General features: G+C 43.2%; 1 pseudogene across 1 annotated transcript in view; it reads left to right on the top strand.

The window, feature by feature from the left end:
* Window positions 1-18,913, top strand: part of LOC146626000 (uncharacterized) — a 48,961-nt pseudogene extending 30,048 nt beyond the window's left edge. Inside the window, exon 4 of the transcript XR_014906517.1 lies at window positions 17,586-18,913. The product of XR_014906517.1 is annotated as an uncharacterized LOC146626000 (transcript). The remainder of the gene's footprint in view (window positions 1-17,585) is intronic.
* Window positions 18,914-19,508: the final 595 nt, after the last annotated feature.

Here is a 19,508-nt window from a genome sequence, read left to right on the forward strand (position 1 = left end):
ATTAACTGGATTTAATAAATTATTATAGTACAAAGTTGCAAACATCACAAACAGCTATAATATAACAATTAACTAAATTATTTTTTATTTTATTTGTTTATTTATTTTTTGCCTGTCCTGTTCAGTTCTTTAGCAATCAGAATTTTTGTCTGAAGGCCAGGAAAGATGCCCAACGGATGTATTTTTTCAAGTGGAGAAAATATGCCAATGCCACATTGTTCCACTTGATTGATCTATATTATCATTGTTTATTTATTTTTTAACTTTCTTTTATTTCATTTTCAAATCCAAATTGTATTTTAAGTTATTACAAGTTGGACAGACAACAATACAGAAAGGGAGAAATAAAACAGAGGGGAAGGAGGGACAGTAAAATAAGATTTCTTTGGCTCTCGGAGGAGGTGGACCCATCTTTCACCCTCTCCCTTCCTTATCTTCCCTGCTGCTGCTTCTATGTCTTTGTCTAGTCTCATCTAACTCTAGCCTTCAAAGAGTCTCTCAGTCATGTTCTCTAAAACCTAAAGAATTATGGATTTGATCGACTGGTCCCGTAACAAAATTGACACCTTTCTGGGTTTGAGAGAGCTCAATTGTCCCGCAGACAATGTTTGCTACCGGATACTCGATGGTCGGTTGCGTTGTGTGTCTGGCTACACTCTCGATGGAGGACATTGAACGACATCTACCAATTTGGAACCACGATAAGAGTGTTCTGGCTGATTGGAGCTGTCTCGGACCTGGCTTATCGAAGAACAAGAAGCGGCTACAGCTGTTCAAAATCCCATAAGGCTGGCCGACATGACAGACGATGGGCAGGGCTGTGAGTAAGACTCTGTTATTGAACAAAATATGGATAAGGTCTTGGAGAAGCTCATGGCTGTGCAATATATCTATATTGCACAGCCATGAGCCATAGATAACATCTTTGAGAAGAAGAATAGGAATTAAGAGAATTGAGAGAATTGGTGACCAGTGATAAAATTTAGACCAACTGTAAAAATTGGATGCAGTTGTTCGCACTCAACCCAAACATTCACCATCTTCACTCATGCGGCTATCTAAGGTCGGCTAAGGTCGAAGCTGACTGGAACAACAAAAATTCTCCATGATAACAGGATTGTTGACAGAACTCTTTGTCCCTCCTTCAAGGCCACCTGGGTCCACTGGAGACTGTTGACCTCCGCTCAACCGGGTGTGGTGACACTTTCTGTGAGCTGAACATGGGATACACACAGACACATGCACGAAACATGTACACTGATACTGATACGTACTATCACCCTCCCTCCCCCGAATGCAATGCCACATCCCATGCTTACCTCCCATCTGATGTGGACGCGGAGGCGCGATCGAAGATTGCAGCAGTCCCAGATCCAGCTGTACACACTGGAATATTCTCCCATGTTGCTTAATTTTGTTTTATTGTTTTATGGTCTAATGATGTCTGTGCTCGGAAACTCTGTTTTCTAGTTTCCATGCACCCGTGCTTGCTGCCCTCTCGTCTCCACACTCCTGCAGGAAGAACACAGCCGTAAATACTTCACACTATGGCAAACTCACACTAACTGACATCTAACTGGGAAACTGACAGGAAGTCTCACGCAACGATCCAGCATCGGAGAGAACTCAACCACACTCCTAAGTAGCTCTCCCGATGAAGCTTGACCAGCTGCACACACCTACACCCACAAACAAGAAAAACAAAGAAAAAACAAGGGACAGTGTCGTGGAAAATTTAACAATAACCTGCGACACACCCAGTGAGCTTGATTTGAAGTGGGTTTAATAAACACATTGCAATGTGGAGAGAGCATCCCAGTGAAACACCATCTCTGAATTGTGGCCACCGCCCTTACATCTTATATACAGGCACACAGACAAAGAACATTCCACAAACTCTTACATGTTGGCCCCTCTCACAGGGGGGCTATACCTCCTCCCTCACAGAGAGAATTATGACCTTGTTTTCTGCTTGGCTGTCACCTAAAGATTTACATCCCTGAAAGGCAGAAGGAGTCCCACTATCTGTTTAACGTCGCCCATTACAATGGCCTCACTGTGTTAACTTTCCACATGCATGTAAACTAGTGACAGGAGTGCTCTTACTATAGTAAAGTGAGAATTACTATAACTAATGTAATATGATTAAATATGTGATTAATGTATGAGAAAAGAAATCTGCCACCACAACAGCAACACCAAATATACACATGTCCATAAACTATTCAAGAACCCCGGGTACCCAGACGCAGGTAAAGTGTATTTATTAAGCGCTTTTCATAGACAGGCGGTCACAAAGCGCTGCACAGGATTCTTATCATTCTTATTTTCTGGTTTGTTTGTTTCTTCCCCTTCTCATCCAGTCTGTCTCTGTGTGCTGTGATTAGTGTCCTTATGTTTGTTTACCTCCTACCTCCTCAGTCATGTCTTTGTATCTGTCTTGTGTCCAAATCTTTTTAAAGTGATGCTACATCAATGTGCTCACAGACATTTACCTTACACTATGTTCGAGTTACAGTGCATCATCTGTGAAATATAACAGAGATTACAACCTTCAGCCTTCAGTGAGCTTATGGTGAGCCTACAACGTTATTCGTTAACAACAAAGCAAACGAAGCATGGCTTGACAAGTCTAGAAGATAGTTCAAATTAAATGATTAATTCTAATCTATGTCTCAAAACCATGCAAACCAATGAGTAGTGGAAGAGGTGTAGCTAATGAAGTGGCCAGTCTGAGGGATCTCCCTCCTCCTCACTGAGTTTCTTTTGCTGCTCTCCTTCGTGTCTTTATAAACTGGTGGTGTTGCCACAGTATTCCTACACGCATTACTGCTTTTATTTACCGATGTGCAATATCTGCACATGCTGCTCCTCTTTCTCACTGTCTGCAGCCCAAATGTGTTTTCTCAGGGCATCTGAGTCACGTGATCGCACAGTAACGAATCAAAGCAAATCAGGAAGAAGGGGGCGGAGCAAAGAGTGTGTGCAGGACAGGAGTCGAGCAGAGAGAGCTGCTTTTTCATGAAACGGGAGTGAAGTAGTGACCTTAGAGGAGAGAAACAAACTAAAGTATCGATCATAAACCACTACCAACGTCCTGATCGATATCTGCATCGATCTGCCCACCCTTGTCTCCTGGATCGTAGCTGAGATCAGCGTGAACCACGTGGGTCTCTGCTCCCTGATCTGTTTCCTGTGTTTGGAAAGAGTTGCAGCTTCATCGCGGAGTTTCTCTCGGTTTGTGGGCTCATCTAAAGGTAAGCACCGAGCTAACTTTACTGTAAGTTCAGTTCATGTTGAGTTTAGCTCCTGAATGAGGTCTTCTGCTGCTCTCCTCGGTGTCTGTTCACAGTTTATTGTGAACACGTTGAGAGAAGAGTGAGAGAGTGTTTGGAGAAAAACACCAACTAATCATTAGCTCAGCATGCTGGGAGAAGTTGGAGCAGAAAAGGCTTTTCATTGTCCCTGCAGCTGTTTTTCTGCCTGCACCAAACCTCTACAGCCTCATTTCTATTTGTATGGACTCAAATGTCGTCATAAATATTTTGTACTTGTAAATCAAATGCGTATTTGTGCATTGAGTTTTGCAACTTTGCAAATAAGCATTAAGACTATATGTATTTAAATCCTAACAGTATCTGTAACCAGATATTAACAGAAAAATTTGTAACACTTGTAAATATTTTTTACACACATGGACAAATTCTCATCTGTAGATGCACAAAAATAAAATGTTCATTGATTAACAAGTACAAAATATTTATGACTGTTGGGTCTGTGTTCCCACAGGCCCCGCTAGTTTAGAGACTTATTCCTCATGAAGAGCGAAATCAAGACAGAACATCTGTCTCCCATCCCCCCGTTGGTTACAAACACAAGGCAGTGTGTGTGTGTGTGTGTGTGTGTGTGTGTGTGTGTGTGTGTGTGACCTCACCAAAAGGATCATAAAAGCAGGAAGCAACATCAGACAGAATCTTCACAAGGGATTTGCTCATGATAAAACACTACAGCCTCTTCCCAGAACCTCGAGAGGCTGGGGAGGGAGACATAGGAATGTCTTGATCCTATAGTTTGAACCAAGACTTTACAAATTTAAGAAGCACAATGACAACATTCAACAATTTGACTTAACAATGACCACAATTTGAGCCTCGATATTTCAAGTGATAACAGGAAAGTGTGTGTGTGTTCTTGATTTTACTACCTGGTGGGATCCACTTTAAAGTTGTCCATAAAATTTAAATGATTAATTTTACAAAAATGAAAGCAATATATCACTGACATACAAATGAGGACAAAAGCTCAGCTTTCTGTTGTGCTTCTAAATACTGTAGGAACCGCAAGTAAGCCTGCAGTGTGAGAGCAAAGTGCTCTAATGGGATAGTGTGATGCTATGAGATCTCTAAGCTATGATGGGGCCTGATCAGTCAAGACTCCGTCCTCTGTTCTTGTTTCACTGTGATGTTACAAAGATCTGTTTTGTGTCCCAGCCGATCAGCAGGAGGAGAAGAGTCTGACGGAGCACCAGACGAACATTTTCAACCATTCGGACTCAGCTCAGCCGCTACAGTGGACAAAAATGTCATCAAGACAAAAGGTGAAGAACCTATCACTTTTATTGAAACTGTGCACTTCATCAGCTGATGCTTGTTTGTCAAGATTGAAAAGGATTCAAGAAGAAGTTTGTCATTTCGTATGGTATTACCCAGGCTGAAATGAAAGTGTTTCTCACCAGCATCTACAGTGCAATAATCAATACAACTAAAAAGAAAAATGGTTTAACAAACAGTAAAAAGGCAGTAATAAATCACAACAATAAAAAGGGGTAAATAACATAAAATCTTAATTCATAAACAAACTCCAGTCCAAATAGTCACACTCATACAGGTAGCATCAGCCCTTTCACAGAAGGGGCTAATTAAATTAAGTAGTGTGTGTATCTGGGGAGTATATTGTATGCTGTGTGTGTGTGTGTGTGTGTGGATAGGAGGCATCAGAGTATAGCTGTGCTAATAGCTGAATGTATGGTTATTGGGTGCAGTCCTGCTTTTCTGAGTCTCCCAAGGGAGTGCAGACGCTTTTGTGCTTTTTTTGATAACTGCTGTTGTATTAATGAAGAAGGACGGGTCATCAGCAAGGTGCACACCCAGGAACTTAACACTGCTGACCCTCTCCACAGCAGCACCCTCTATGGTGAAGTCTGTGTGGTGATCTCTGCCAGACTTCCTGAAATCGATCACCATCTCTTTTGTTTTGTCCACATTGTTGGTGAGATTACGGGATCTACACCACACTTCAAGCTGCTCCACATCTATTCTATAAGTGGTCGTTGTCAGTGATGAGACCAACCACAGTTGTTGTCTGCAAATTTCAACAATATGATTAGCACTGAGTCTGGCTTACAGTAATGTGTGAGCAGACTGAACAGCAACGGGCTCAGGACACCCCCCAGAGGAAAGTCTGTGCTCAACAAGATGGTCTTTGATGTGTGGCTGCCCACCTTGACTGTCTGTTGCCGCTTTTCAAGAAGCTGAAAACCCATTTGCAGGTTGCAGGGTCCACGCCTGATAGCATCAGCTTTTCCAACTGCTGCAGAATGATCGTGTTAAAAGCTGAGCTGAAGTCGATGAAAAGGACTCTGGCAGAGGGGTGTTCTTCCTCTCCAGGTGTGACAGCATAACATGGAGTGTGGTAGAGAGAGGTCACCTTCTGTAGATCGGTTGGTCCTGTATGCAAACTGAAGGGGAACCAGGTCTATTTGGAGACTGTTCACGATGTGCTTCAAGACCAGCCGCTCGAGGCATTTACTCACAATTGGTGTCCCTTGTCATTGGGGGAGGGGGCTTGTAGTACGTAATGTGTTGGAAGCCCTGCCAAAGCATCGTTCCTCACACTGTGTTGAGAAGCGCTCCACAGTCTGATATTGTTGTCAAGGGAGCAGACATTGGCCGGCAACTGTGTCCGTACGTCTGGCTTGTATTGGTTAGCAGCTAGCCTCGCATTAGCTCCTCTATGCTTACCCTGCTTCTGCATCCTATCACACCGCTTTCTGTGTTTCCTCCTGGGTGTTGCTCAGAAAGAAAAGAAAGAAAAAGAAAAGAAAAACAAACAAAACACCTGGATCACCTGTATGGAGAAAAAAAAATTGTGCAGCATGCAAGATAGACAGCGCACAATGTGCATTGAGGCAGCAGGAAAGAAAGGTGTAGTCCGTGTCTGTGAACACCGGTGTGTACACCTGTGTGCATAGCTGTGTGGATCAGCATGCTTGTATTCCAAAGGTTTCTCCATGTAACGATCTGCTAGGAAGTGTGGGGAGCCATAGCGCCGTCCCCCAGGGTATGAAGCAGGTATGGAGGAGGTCCAGGCCCCAGATATCCAGAGGCCCCAGAGTACAAGGACCCAAGGAGGACCACCAAAAGGGGGGGAACCGTGCCACCCTCCTGGGAAGAGCTGAGTAGAGCCCCAAACGAGAGGTCACCCAGCAGCTACGGAGCAGAGGCCAGAGGGGGTTGCAGTGGCGTGCCCGCGGGCTCTGCCGGCAGCCAGCTGCGGCAGAGAGGACCGAGCTTCAGGCCCAGAGGGCAGAGGCCTGAGGGCATCCCATCCCCCGGAAGGAGCCCAGCCGGGCCACAGGCACCAGGCCCCGCCAATCGGCCACCAGGAGTGAGCCGGTACATACATGAGCGCCCAGCCCCAGACGACAAGGACCACCAACACACCAACGTCTGAGGGCATCAGCCACCGGCAGGGAGTGTGGTGAGGGGAGATAGCCCTCCATACTTAGGAGGGCCTGAGATGTACCCAGAGAGGTTGAGTCTAAGACCCAACCTGACATATAGACACAGACGAACAGGCGCACGCAGATACAAACGTGCATTCCCACCCCATGTGCACAACCAAATACTCGGCACTCACCCAACGTGTAGACAGACACAAATAGACACTGCACAGACAGTCACACTCCCCAAACATACTCTATATCACAGGTCCAGGTACCCCCGCCCCCAGAGGGGCAAGCCGCACCTAAACCCAGGAGATGTAACCCTTCTCTCTGGGGTGGAGGCAAGCGTACCACCTCCTTATCTGCAGTAGTAGGGAGGCCCCGCATCCCAGACCCCAATCTGACGGCCAGCACCTCCTCCCAGCGCCCCAGCCCTGACGTCTAACAGAACCGGGGTGAGTGAAGACCCAACACCTCCCTAAGCCCACTCATATGTAGTGTTGCTGTGTGCTGTTCTAAATTGCATTTAAAACACAGGAGAGCATGGTACTAGCTTCCTCTCAGAGAGCAGCACGGCTCTTCCCGAAAACCCTTAGTGTCTATATGCATTTAAAATTGAGGGTAGGGCAACAGCACCAGAGGTGGGTTGGAATACACAGACCATCCTTTGGATGCTATAAAACGTGCCCACCCCCAAGGCCCTATATGTATGTGTTATGTGAGAGTGTGAGTAATGTGGATGTCTAGGTTGCAGAATAAAATTGAGGCATAGGCGGCCAGAAGGGGACAGAGGGGGAGTGCCTCCCCTGCACCTTGGTGAGATACCTGCACTCCAAGCCCTGCGTGTGTGGGTGGGTGTGGTAGAGCGGGAATAGGGAGGCAGCTTAGGATGGGGAGGGAAGAAAGGGAGGGGCAAGCGGCCCCTCCCTGGGGCCAGCTCCCCCGCTGAGCCCAGTAGGCACCCCCACACTCTGGAACCCACCAGGGCAAGGGGGCCCAGGCCCATCCGGACCCGGGCCCGCAGCAGCAGCACCGCCCAGCCCCACAGAGTCCGGGGAAGCCCACTCGACTCCATCCCAGAGAAAACTGCACCCACCCCATCATCCAGTCATCTCCCAAACTACACAAGACAATAGACACCCAGGTTGAGTTCATTCTCCACCTCTCTTATATCGCTCCCCCCACGTGCAGAGTGAGCTCCTATAGAGAGGAGACCACCTGCAAAGATATAACAGCCTCCCCACCAGTTAGAGAGCCCCCTAGTTGGGCCGATGCACCAGAGGTCCCCTGCACTGGGGCTGAGCCCCCCTGCACCCACCCGCCCACAGCTCTGGCGACACAACAGCCAGGACCCAAGCCCCCAAGGCCCAGCAAGCACCCCAGACCGGGGGACGGAGCACCCCCAAGCCTCCACGCCCGTCCCGGACCCAGGCTACCAGACCAGTAACCAACGTCCGCCAGCACAGACCCTCCCCCATCTCTTCAAGACGAATGTGATCTATTAGATGGTTTTTATATTGGTTAGAATTAAGATTATTTTTATTTTTCCAGTTAATGAGGACCATTTTCTTGGCTATGCATAGGGCCGTAAAAACAACGTGGGCTGTGTTTATTTCTGCAGTGACCTCATCCAAGTTGCCCAGCAAGCATACTAATGGGGAGGCTGGAATGTTACATTTCAGACACTTTGATAAGTCTTCACATATCTCACGCCAAAACGTCTGAACTGGTGGACAGAACCAAAGAGCGTGGATGTAATTGTCCGGTGTATTTGCTGTGCAGTGTGAGCAGTTGTTGGAAGGCGTATAGCCCATCTTGAACATCCTATGACCAGTATAGCGCACTCTGTGTAATATTTTGTGTTGTATTAATTGGAAACTGGGATTTCTGATCCATTGAAAGGTTTTTAAGCATATCTGAGACCAAAGGTTTGGGTCTAAGCTGATCGATAAATCTGCTTCCCATTTTGCAGTAGGAAGGGATATTGATTCATCTACTTTAGAAAGTGTTTGTAAGTAAAGTTTTGTAATATGTCCGGATTGTTCCAGATAGGTGTACGTTTGCATGGGATTAATGAAGACTCTGTCATTTTTAGAAACTCCCACCATGCTGTCAGAGAAGAGCTGATGCTGACGCTTTTAAAGCATTCATGTCGTTTGATGTTTGAGCTGATAAATGGTAGGTCTGAAATTTCTAGGTTATTACATAGGGCCTGTTCTACATCTATCCAAGGTTCATCTAAGAGGGTGTGTTTAAACCATCTAGAGGTGAACTGAAGCCTGTTGGCTAAAAAATAGTGATTAAAGTTAGGCAGATCTAATCCTCCTTTATCCTTGGTCTTTTGCAGTGTTTTTAAGCTGATACGTGGGGGTTTATCTTTCCAAAGGAATTTAGAAATATACGAGTCTAGAGATCTGAACCAATCTTGTGATGGCTTATTTGGGATCATTGAAAATAAATAGTTTATTTTTGGCAAGACCATCATTGTTATAGCGGCGACCCTTCCCATGAGTGATATGGGTAAAGATTTCCATCTAGCCAGATCAACTTCTACTGTCTTTAACCCTTTAAAGCCGGTCGGAGTGGACACGCTCCATTTTGCGTAACTATTTATAAATCCCGGTAGCTCTGCAACCAAGTAAGCTAGCGCAATAATTTTTTTTGCATATGAAACCGGAGGAATTGTACTTACATCTTATGCCATCAGCTTGTCCTAGGTCACAGTTTCCTTCCACATATAGCTTTGCAAAAACTGCATAAAAAGCGCTTGCAGCACCAAAAACAAAATATTTCAGAAACACGCTTTGCCGATCCGATGAGCTGTTCATAACACTTCCTACGTCCATCAGCGTGAACTATCCCATGTCCGCCATGACCTGCCCGAAACCAGAAGTGACGTCATTTTGCGGAAATGTAGTTTTTTGCCATCAGGGCCTCATGAGCCTATACTGGTGTTTTTAAAAGTTATATTTGACTTTATGACTTTCTGTGTCATTTCTGGGATGCTTAGGACTCATATTGCACTGCTGGAAATAGTTTATTTTGATGCATATGCTGTTTTCTTTGCAAATTTGCATTATAATATTTATTTTCGTTTTTCCTACAGTATATGAAAATTGGTGTATTTCAAAAATAAAACTAAGAAGACACTCAAAATTAATTTCCTGTGGTGGGAAACTAGTTTGTGCAACTTTTTTGCATTTACAGTTTTGAGGGATATGCCTCTTAAATTTCTCTAACTAGAAATATATGTTAAAAAAACGATTTTCAATTTTTTTGTAGTTTATTGTACTTTTTTGCAATTTATGTAATTACTATGCACTTAATGCATACATATTATTAAAATTTGGGCTATAATGGTTGTATTGATGTATAGCAACTTGAAATACTCCCAAAAATGGCACTACAGCATGTAAAACTATAATATATGCTCTGGCGGACTTGGTTCTATGGTAGGTCTTAAAGGGTTAAAAGTGGGATGTGGTTTAATTTAGTTAATTCTGAAAGTTTAGGAGAGACATTAATACCTAAATATTTTATATTTCCAGATTGCAGTGGGGAAGGAGAAGAATTATGGAAGGAGCAATTAATCGGAAGGACTGTTGATTTTGACCAGTTAATTGAATAATCGGAGACACTTGAGAAAGAATTTATCAATGCAATTACCCCAGAGAGATTGGTTTGTGAGTTTTGGAGAAAAAGTAACACATCATCCGCATAAAGGCTGATTTTATGTTCTACATTCTTACATTTTATGCCCTTAATTGTTGTAGCCTTTCTAATTGCTGCTGCTAGTGGCTCAATAAAAATTGCAAACAGTGAAGGGGAGAGTGGGCATCCCTGTCTGGTGCCCCTCAGGAGACAGAAGCTGGAGGATGTTTGTTTGGTCATTTGTTCTGACACAAGCTGTTGGGGAATTATATAATATTTTTAACCAGTTTTATAGCTTGAGGGAAATACAGGGTCTTTGCCTGGTTTTAGTAAGAGACTGATATTTGCAGAGTTCATATTTGGTGGTAGTCTACCATTTTCTTTGATTTCCTGCAACATCCTGTGAAAAACTGGTACCAGAATCGCCCAGAATTCTTTGTAAAAATCTATTGGAAAGCCGTCTGGACCTGGAGCCTTATTATTTGGCATACTTATCAGAGCTTCCTGGAGTTCACCTGGCATCAGTGACGAATCCAGTGCCATTGCTTGGGTGTCTAATAATTTTGGAAGAGTTATGTTGTCGAGAAATTGATCGATTTCATTTTTAGATTGGTTTATTTGTGGTGTATATAAAGTTTCATAGAAATCCCTAAAAAATATGTTTATTTTTTTAAGATCATATATTGTATTCCCAGATAAATCTTTAACAGCACATATAGTTGTTTTTTCTTTATTGATTTTTAACTGGTTAGCAAGAAATTGTCCGGATTTGTTATCGTATTCATAATTTTGCAGGCAAAGTCTTTGTACTAAGATTTTCGTCTTTTTATTAATAATTTCTTTTAATTCTAGTTTTGTTTTGCGTATTTTGTTTAATATTTCTTGATCTTGGTGTGACACATAGGCTTTTTCTAAGAATTTGATGTTTTTTGATGTTTTTTTTTCTAGTTCCTGAATATTTTTGTTTTCTTCTTTCTTATGTGATGAGAAAGAAATTATTTTACCTCTCATCATGGCTTTCCCTGCTTCCCAGAGGACAGATGCTGATGTTCCAGGAATGTCATTAAAGCCTAAATATAGAGTCCATTCTTTTTTAAAGTATTTGATAAACTCTTCGTCTTTGAGCAGTGATGTATTAAATCTCCAGTTTTTACTTGGTGTAGTATTATTCTTCTGTATTAGTGTTAAAGATACAGGAGCATGATCGCTGACAGCTATAGGATGAATCTCAGTGTCTGAAATGTTACTCAGCAATGAGCTTGTGAAGAGAAAATTATTTAGAAGATAAAGAAACTCACAACTCAGATATCTATTTTTTACATGCGCATGGGCAGTCAACGGTCCGATCTGCTTTGCACTGATGTGCACAACAGATGAGACACAGAAAAAGCGCCCAGGGCATCCTGAACGACCTTTATTTATACTTAAAGCAAGTCTCCACAGCAGTAGGAGTGTCATGTATGGAACTCCTTAAAAGGAGAAAGAGAGGGGGAGCGCCAGTCTGTCCATTTAAAACCGGATGTCACCACATTCCTTTTACACATATGGCTTCAATTTCTCTCTCCCTGTGTTGGCTCCAATTCACAACCTCTTCTTCCTTTAAATGAAGCTACAACTTAAGCATAATCACAAAATTAAAAATCTTTCATCAGAGCTGCTGAACAGAAAATAATCCAGACGAGGTTTTTTTTTTTTTTTTTTTTTTTTGTACTCGTTTTTATTCATTTTCAAATTAAACCGTAAGTCTTTTTTGTAGATGGAATCTTATTTAATGCAACCACAAACCCAAACTCAAAGGGGTCTGGTGATGCCAACCTGTATGGATTGTTGTTAAAACAGTATTCAGTCAGAAGGAAAACAAACGTCTTCTTTCAGCCAGTCAGAGCTGTGCTCGCTGTCCAAGCCTTTTTGTTTCAATCACAAAAACTGGACCAATCCTGGGACAAAAATCAAACACTGCAAAAGCCAAAAAAGAAAAGGTTAAAAACTGTATTTGGTGACTAATCATGTTTGATTCACCCCCCAGGTTTGGGAGCGGTTCTGTGGGCCGTAATGTGAATATTTAAGAAATTGGACAATGTTTCTGTTCAGGCATGATGCAAGGTAGTGCTCCTCCAGTCTGCTTTGTAGGCCATTTTGGAAGCAGCAGTCAGGTGAACAGCAGATGTAATTCCATTTTTCGATCTCCAGGCCATCTTTGAAGAAAAGCATGAATGGTGTGATGCCGAAAAGCATGAATGATGTGATGCCGACTCCATGGTTAAGTCGGTGGCGCCGCACCGACTTAACCTTTTTAACCTTAAAAAAAGATGGCGCCGGTGCATGTGGCTTGCTGTCTATCACTGCCAGTGTTGTTTGTTTGTTTTGATTTTATTGACTATTGTAATAAATGCCAACTCTCTCTTGGTGTATGATCGCCTAACCCTACTGGATCTCCGACCTTCTGCCAAAGGCTGGGCAAAGTGGAACCAAGCTGGACATAAAACTTTGCCCCCGCTAATATCGGAGATCCCGGCTCACCTGTGCCGTGTTCCAGATCCACCACTCCGGCAAAAGTGCTGATGCCGGGGTCGAAGGGCTGGCTTCCTGGTGAAGCTGAAAGCTTCTTTAAGGTATTCTCTTAAGCCCTTATCCAGAAAACAAGGAGCGGTGCCAAACTTCTGTTTCTCTCGGCGATCGTTGGAACCTGTCTGTACCTGGCTGGTACCTGTCATCTGCCTGGATGGGATGTTCCAGTCCCGCCGGCGTGGTGTGAATCTGCGGAACCTGTGGCCTCTGTGTCGGGCTTCTAGGACGGTTAGCGACGGGGATCCGCCGCTTACCGCCAGAATTGGCCTGGTAAATGCTAGGTCCCTAGCGAACAAAACGTTTATCCTGAAGGATTTCTTCACATCCCGAGGACTGGATTTTCTCTGTGTGTGCAAGACGTGGCTGAGCGCTGGGGAGTGCAGCCTCTTCTCAGATCTTCTACCTGGCGATTGCTGTTATTCTAATTCCCCACGTATGTTGGGCCGAGGAGGAGGAATAGCTACGATCTTTAAAAGTCATTTTAAATGTAAGAAGCTATCAACCCCGTCGTTCACCATCTTTGAACTGTCTGTTTGAGTTGGGCTGCTCTCACACAGTGTTGTGTGCGGTGGTTTATCGGCCTCCAAAATACAATAAGGACTTTGTGTTGACTTTGCTGACTTCTTGGCTGAATTCCTGCCAAAATATGATCGTGTTGGTATTGTTGGGGATTTTAATATTCACGACTGTTGTCCTGATATGCCCATGGCGAAGGGCTTTTTAAACCTTATTGATTCGTTTAATCTGGTGCAATGTGTGACAGGTCCCACACGTGAACGTGGACACACACTTGATCTTGTTTTATATCATGGCTTTTCTGTTTTTAACATAGATTTGTGATGCTGTGTTTTATGACCACAGTCCTGTGATGTTTGAAGTTCCTCTTGCCTGTGCCTCAGTTAAACCTCGCGCTGCTGCTCAGCACTGTCGTGTTTTTAACTCCTCCACTGCTGAACGCTTTTCATCAAGTCTCTCCTTGTGCTCGTGACCTCTCAGTCTCTGTTTCCTGCTCTGCTGTCTTTGACAGGTTTGAGCATGTGACTCTTTCCTTTTTAAAGGAGACTGTTGGTCGTTTTAAGTCTGTAGGGTCTCCAAATGATGCTGTCCCTCCTCAACTTTTAAAAGAGGTGTTACCTACAGTTGGTCCTTTGGTTCTTGAGCTGGTAAACCATAGTCTGACTGTCGTCAGGTGTCGTCCCTAAAGATTTTAAACATGCAGTAGTCAAACCCCTGATTAAAAAACCTGCTCTTGATCCTACAGTTCTTGCAAATTACAGGCCTATCTCCAAACTACCTTTTCTTTCCAAAATTCTTGAAAAGGTAGTTTACAGCCAAATAATGGCCTTCCTGGAAAAGCAAAATGTGTTAGAGGTTTTCCAATCTGGTTTTAAAGCCTTTCATAGCACTGAATCAGCCCTTTTAAAAGTTTTTAATGACATATTTTTAGCGACTGATGCTGGGGACTGTGTTGTTCTTGTGCTTTTAGATTTGACAGCTGTGTTTGATACCGTGGATTATGCCATTTTATTCTCTCGTTTGGAGCACTGGGTGGGCATTAGGGGCTGTTAAGATTCAAGAATTGAGAAAGGGTACAAGAGGTGATCGAAAAATAACCACACTGGTCCGGCCGGGTGAAGTCAAACGAAGATTTTAATTCACACGTGGGAAGATCACTGAAAACAGCAATTGATCTTCGACTTACTAAGGCACAAACAATTATTTTATAACATCAGGGTTTGTTTACTGACGCCCCTTCATGCGTCACCGGTACATTTTATACATAGATCAGATCAACATCATCATGACTTTTCACCCAGAAAATCATCTTCTATTTTCATGGCTTGGTACTTTCCGTTCTTGTCTTAAAATGAATTGTTCCTCTTTCTTGTCTAGACCTAACTAATCTCTCCTCTAAATAAATCTTAACTAATGTGTGTGTACGTGTTGACCTCACATGCTCTTTGTGTCACCTCTTCACCTCCTACTGTCTGTGTCTCGTCCTCAAATGCTCTTTCTCAATTCACCTGTTGCACTTCTGACCTTTCACCAGGACAGAGGCTCACTGAGACTATGTGTATGTCTTCTACTAAATAAATGTTTTAACCAAGAACCTCTACTAAAACCTTAATATAAAATGACCTGATATAAGTGTTTTGTAAGCATGTATTGCAATTCCTTCTATGTTCTAGTTTTCCCTCAGCATGTATCACCTAGACACTCTCACTAGATGAAGCTCAAAACCATTAATGAACCTGAACATCAACTCAAATAAGCACAGATATGCAATATGTATAAAATAGTTATAACTGCACCTGAAATACAAAGTTAACATCATCATAAACATCTTAAGGCCATCTTAAAGCTATCTGTTACATTGTTAAAGCAATGATCATACTGCAGATTATATTATGCTGGTCAAATACTTTTCTGTTCATCCCCACAGGGCACAGCACTGGAGTGGTTCAGGTCCTACTTGGCGGGGCGAACTTTTTTGTGTCAGCCTCGGTGACTATGTGTCGTCCTCCGCTCCCCTCTTGTGTGGTGTCCCACAGGGCTCAGTTCTAGGCCCCCTCCTCTTCTCTTTATATCTGCTTCCTCTTGGTTCTGTACTGAGAAAGCACAGCATTCCTTTCCACTTTTATGCTGATGACTGTCAGATCTATGTCCCTCTAAAGAAAAAAGGCAGATACCTTACACAGCCATTACTTCAGTGTCTCGATGACATTAAGACTTGGATGTCTGTTAACTTTTTAAAATTCAATGATAAAAAGACCGAGGTGATGGTTTTTGGCAGCCCCACTGAGACCCCCAATGTGTATGTAAATTCCCTGGCACAGTATGTTAAGCCAACTGTCACAAACCTGGGGGTCAAAGCGGACTGTGAACTGAAGCTTGACAGTCAAATTAAGGCAGTGGTAAAATCTAGCTTCTTTCACCTCAGGCAGCTGGCAAAAATAAAGCCAATTCTTTCACGGCAGTACTTTGAGACAGTGATCCACGCCTTTGTTAGCACTCGGCTGGATTACTGTAATGCACTTTATATTGAGGTGAGCGCATCATATATCAGTCATCTACAGAGGGTGCAAAATGCCGCAGCTCGTCTTTTAACTGGCACTCGAAAGTTTGAGCACATTTCCCCTGTTTTAGCTTCACGTCACTGGCTGCCCATTTCTTTTAGGATTCATTTTAAAATTCTTTTATTTACTTTTAAAACTCTCCATGGCCTAGCTCCATCTTATCTCTCTGAGCTGCTACAGCCTTATACACCCACCCGCTCTCTCAGGTCAGCTGATCAGCTGCTCCTGAAGATACCCAGGACTGGGCGTAAACTTAGAGGAGATCGTGCTTTTGCTGTAGCAGCTCCAAAACTGTGGAACGAGCTTCCTTTAGAGATTAGACAGGCCACTTCTTTATCTGTTTTTAAGTCACTCTTGAAAACCCACCTCTTTACCCTGACCTTTGACACCACGTGAGATGTTGGTTTTTATTTTTATTTTAGTTGTTTTTAGGTGATTCGATGCTGTTTTATCTTGTTTTTGTTTTAATATAGGGCTGTTTTAATTTTATGTTTTATTTATTTATTTCGCTGCTTTCTGTTATTCTATTGTTTTAACTTATTTTCTGTACGGCACTTTGTTCCTGTGCTGGGTATTTTAAAGTGCTTTATAAATAAAATTGGATTGGATTGGATGGGGCCAGGTAAGCGACCAGAGACAGCTCCATAAGGAGTGGGTTAGCTAAGCCAGTTTTGTCGGTGCTGTCCAACGTCATGTACTGTTCATAGCTGGGTACAGTGATGCAGGTAGACAGAGGTTTGCCACATGATGCACTTAGCTCTCAGACAAAGTTTGGGAACATAGGAAGGCAGTTTTTAGATATTGCGGGGTCCAGTTGGAGGAAAAAGCCTGTGAACTGCGACAGCTTCTGAGCTGGCAGAGGAGAGGGCTAGTCCACCTGCAGCTTCTTAGCTGCACAGTGAATCAGGGGCTGACTGCCGAAGCAGTGGCGGCACATTGGGGCTGTGCACACGTCATCACAGATCATCTGCCTTAAAGGCGTGAATAAAGGTTTCCTCGGCCAGGACACGTGAGGGCATGATATCCCATACCACGTGTGTTGTACCGAGTGTATTGACTGAAATCAGAATCAGAATCAGAATACTTTATTCATCCCGAGGGAAATTAGGGGTTACAGCAGGCAGCACGCTAATGGCGCATGCGCACTCACAAAGGAACCTTCTGACCAACTTTACACAAACATCACATTGGGCAGACATGTCAGAAGGTAGGCTGATAGGAAAAAAACAACGAAAATACACTACATGAGGTAAGAGGAGGAGAAAAAAAACTCCACTCAGACTGAGCTCCTAGTGGGAGAACAGTTTGATAAAAGAAAAAACACCTCAGCACAAAAGCACAAGGAACTACTTCAGCCTTTGGTTTAAAACTACTGTTAATAGAGGAAATTTGAAGGTTGAGTTTATTCCACGACTGCATTTCACTCACTGCCTCTGTTTGTTTCTCTTTCACTGCAGGACCAACATGGAGCGAGAAGTCAGCGCTCTCAGGAGGCCGACAAACCTCACAGAAGAAAGGAAGAGAAAACATACAGTTGTGATGAGTGTGGAAAGTCTTTTAACCAGTCTGGAAATTTAAAAACACACCAACTCATACACAGTGGAGTTAAAGCGCACAGCTGTGAGTTGTGTGGACAGTCTTTTACCCAGGCTGGACACTTAAAGACACACCAACTCATCCACAGTGGAGTTAAAGCATATAGCTGTGACTTGTGTGGAAAGTCTTTTACCCATGCTGGAAGCTTTAAAAGACACCAAATCATGCACAGTGGAGTTAAACCATACAACTGTGATTTGTGTGGAAAATCATTTACCTTGGCTGAAAGCTTAAAACAACACCAACTCATCCACAGTGGAGTTAAAGCGTACACCTGTGGGTTGTGTGGACAGTCTTTTACCCAGGCTGGACACTTAAAAAGACACGAACTCATCCACAGTGGAGTTAAAGCGTACAGCTGTGGGTTGTGTGGACAGTCTTTTCACCGTTCGGGAAACTTAGAAAGACACCAACTCATCCACAGTGGAGTTAAAGCATACAGCTGTGAGTTGTGTGGAAAGTCTTTTAACCGTCCTGGAAACTTAAAAACTCACCAACTCATACACAGCGGAGTTAAAGCGTACAGCTGTGACTTGTGTGGAAAGTCTTTTAACCAGTCTGGAAATTTAAAAACACACCAACTCATACACAGTGGAGTTAAAGCGCACAGCTGTGACTTGTGTGGAAAGTCTTTTACCCTGGCTGGAAGTTTAAAAAAACACCAACTCGTCCACAGTGGAGTTAAAGCATACAGCTGTGAGTTGTGTGGAAAGTCTTTTAACCATCCTGGAAACTTAAAAACTCACCAACTCGTCCACAGTGGAGTTAAACCATACAGCTGTGAGTTGTGTGGAAAGTCTTTTAACCAGTCTGGAAGTTTAAAAACACACCAACTCGTCCACAGTGGAGTTAAAGCGTACAGCTGTGACTTGTGTGGAAAGTCTTTTAACCAGTCTGGAAGTTTAAAAACACACCAACTCATCCACAGTGGAGTTAAAGCGTACAGCTGTGACTTGTGTGGAAAGTCTTTTAACCAGTCTGCAAGCTTAAAAACACACCAACTCGTCCACAGTGGAGTTAAAGCGTACAGCTGTCACATTTGTGGAAAAACTTTCCGCTGGCTACTCAGCCGAAACATTCACCTACGCATTCACACCAAAAATGATGTTTACTGCTGTGATCAGTGTGGTAAAGCTTTTGTGACATACAAAAACTTACAGCACCACATGTTTACCCACACTGAGGAGAGACCTTATAAATGTGACCTCTGTGAGAAAACTTTTAAATCTCCACGTTACCTCAAATCACACCAAAAGATTCACAGCAGAAAGAAACTCTAAAAGTGCAGTTACTGTGAGGTATGTATTTTTCTTTTAACAGTTTTACAATTTTATATGAATGAAGTTTAATTTCAAAGCTTAAAAGTTTTAAAAGCTCCTCCCCTTTCTCTCTATCTAACATTCACACTCCAATGGATGCATCGGAGAGCAGGTTGGAGTCAGTATCTTGTGGGATGCAGAGTAGAGCATCCAGGGGTTTAATCACCAGTCTTCCCATTAAGTAGATTACCTACAAATGAAGACTTAATGTTGCCCAGTAAGCTGAGTGTTATAATGTAAACAGTAAGATATAATTGGACACTGGCACAGATACTCCTTATTTCAGGCGCCATTAAAAATAAAAATGTTGAGAGAATTCCCTGACTTCCACTGTCTTTGTGTCTTTGTTTAGAAGCAGAGCGACACAGACTGATCCAGTTCTCAACCCTGTCGTCACTGTGGTAGTGGGAAAGAGTTTCTCTGTGACTTTTGTGAAAAAACTTTCAATCATCAAGAGAACCTAAACAACATCAACTCAGACACACTGGAGACAAAACGAACTACTGCAAAGAATATGGGAGAGGCTTCCCTAAACCAAGTGAATTAAACCAAAATTAACTCTGTCACATGGGG

Source organism: Diplotaxodon limnothrissa, linkage group LG9 (assembly GCF_057381915.1).
Source record: "Diplotaxodon limnothrissa isolate DT_005_m linkage group LG9, D_limnothrissa_male_GT1.1, whole genome shotgun sequence".
Classification (NCBI taxonomy): domain Eukaryota; kingdom Metazoa; phylum Chordata; class Actinopteri; order Cichliformes; family Cichlidae; genus Diplotaxodon; species Diplotaxodon limnothrissa.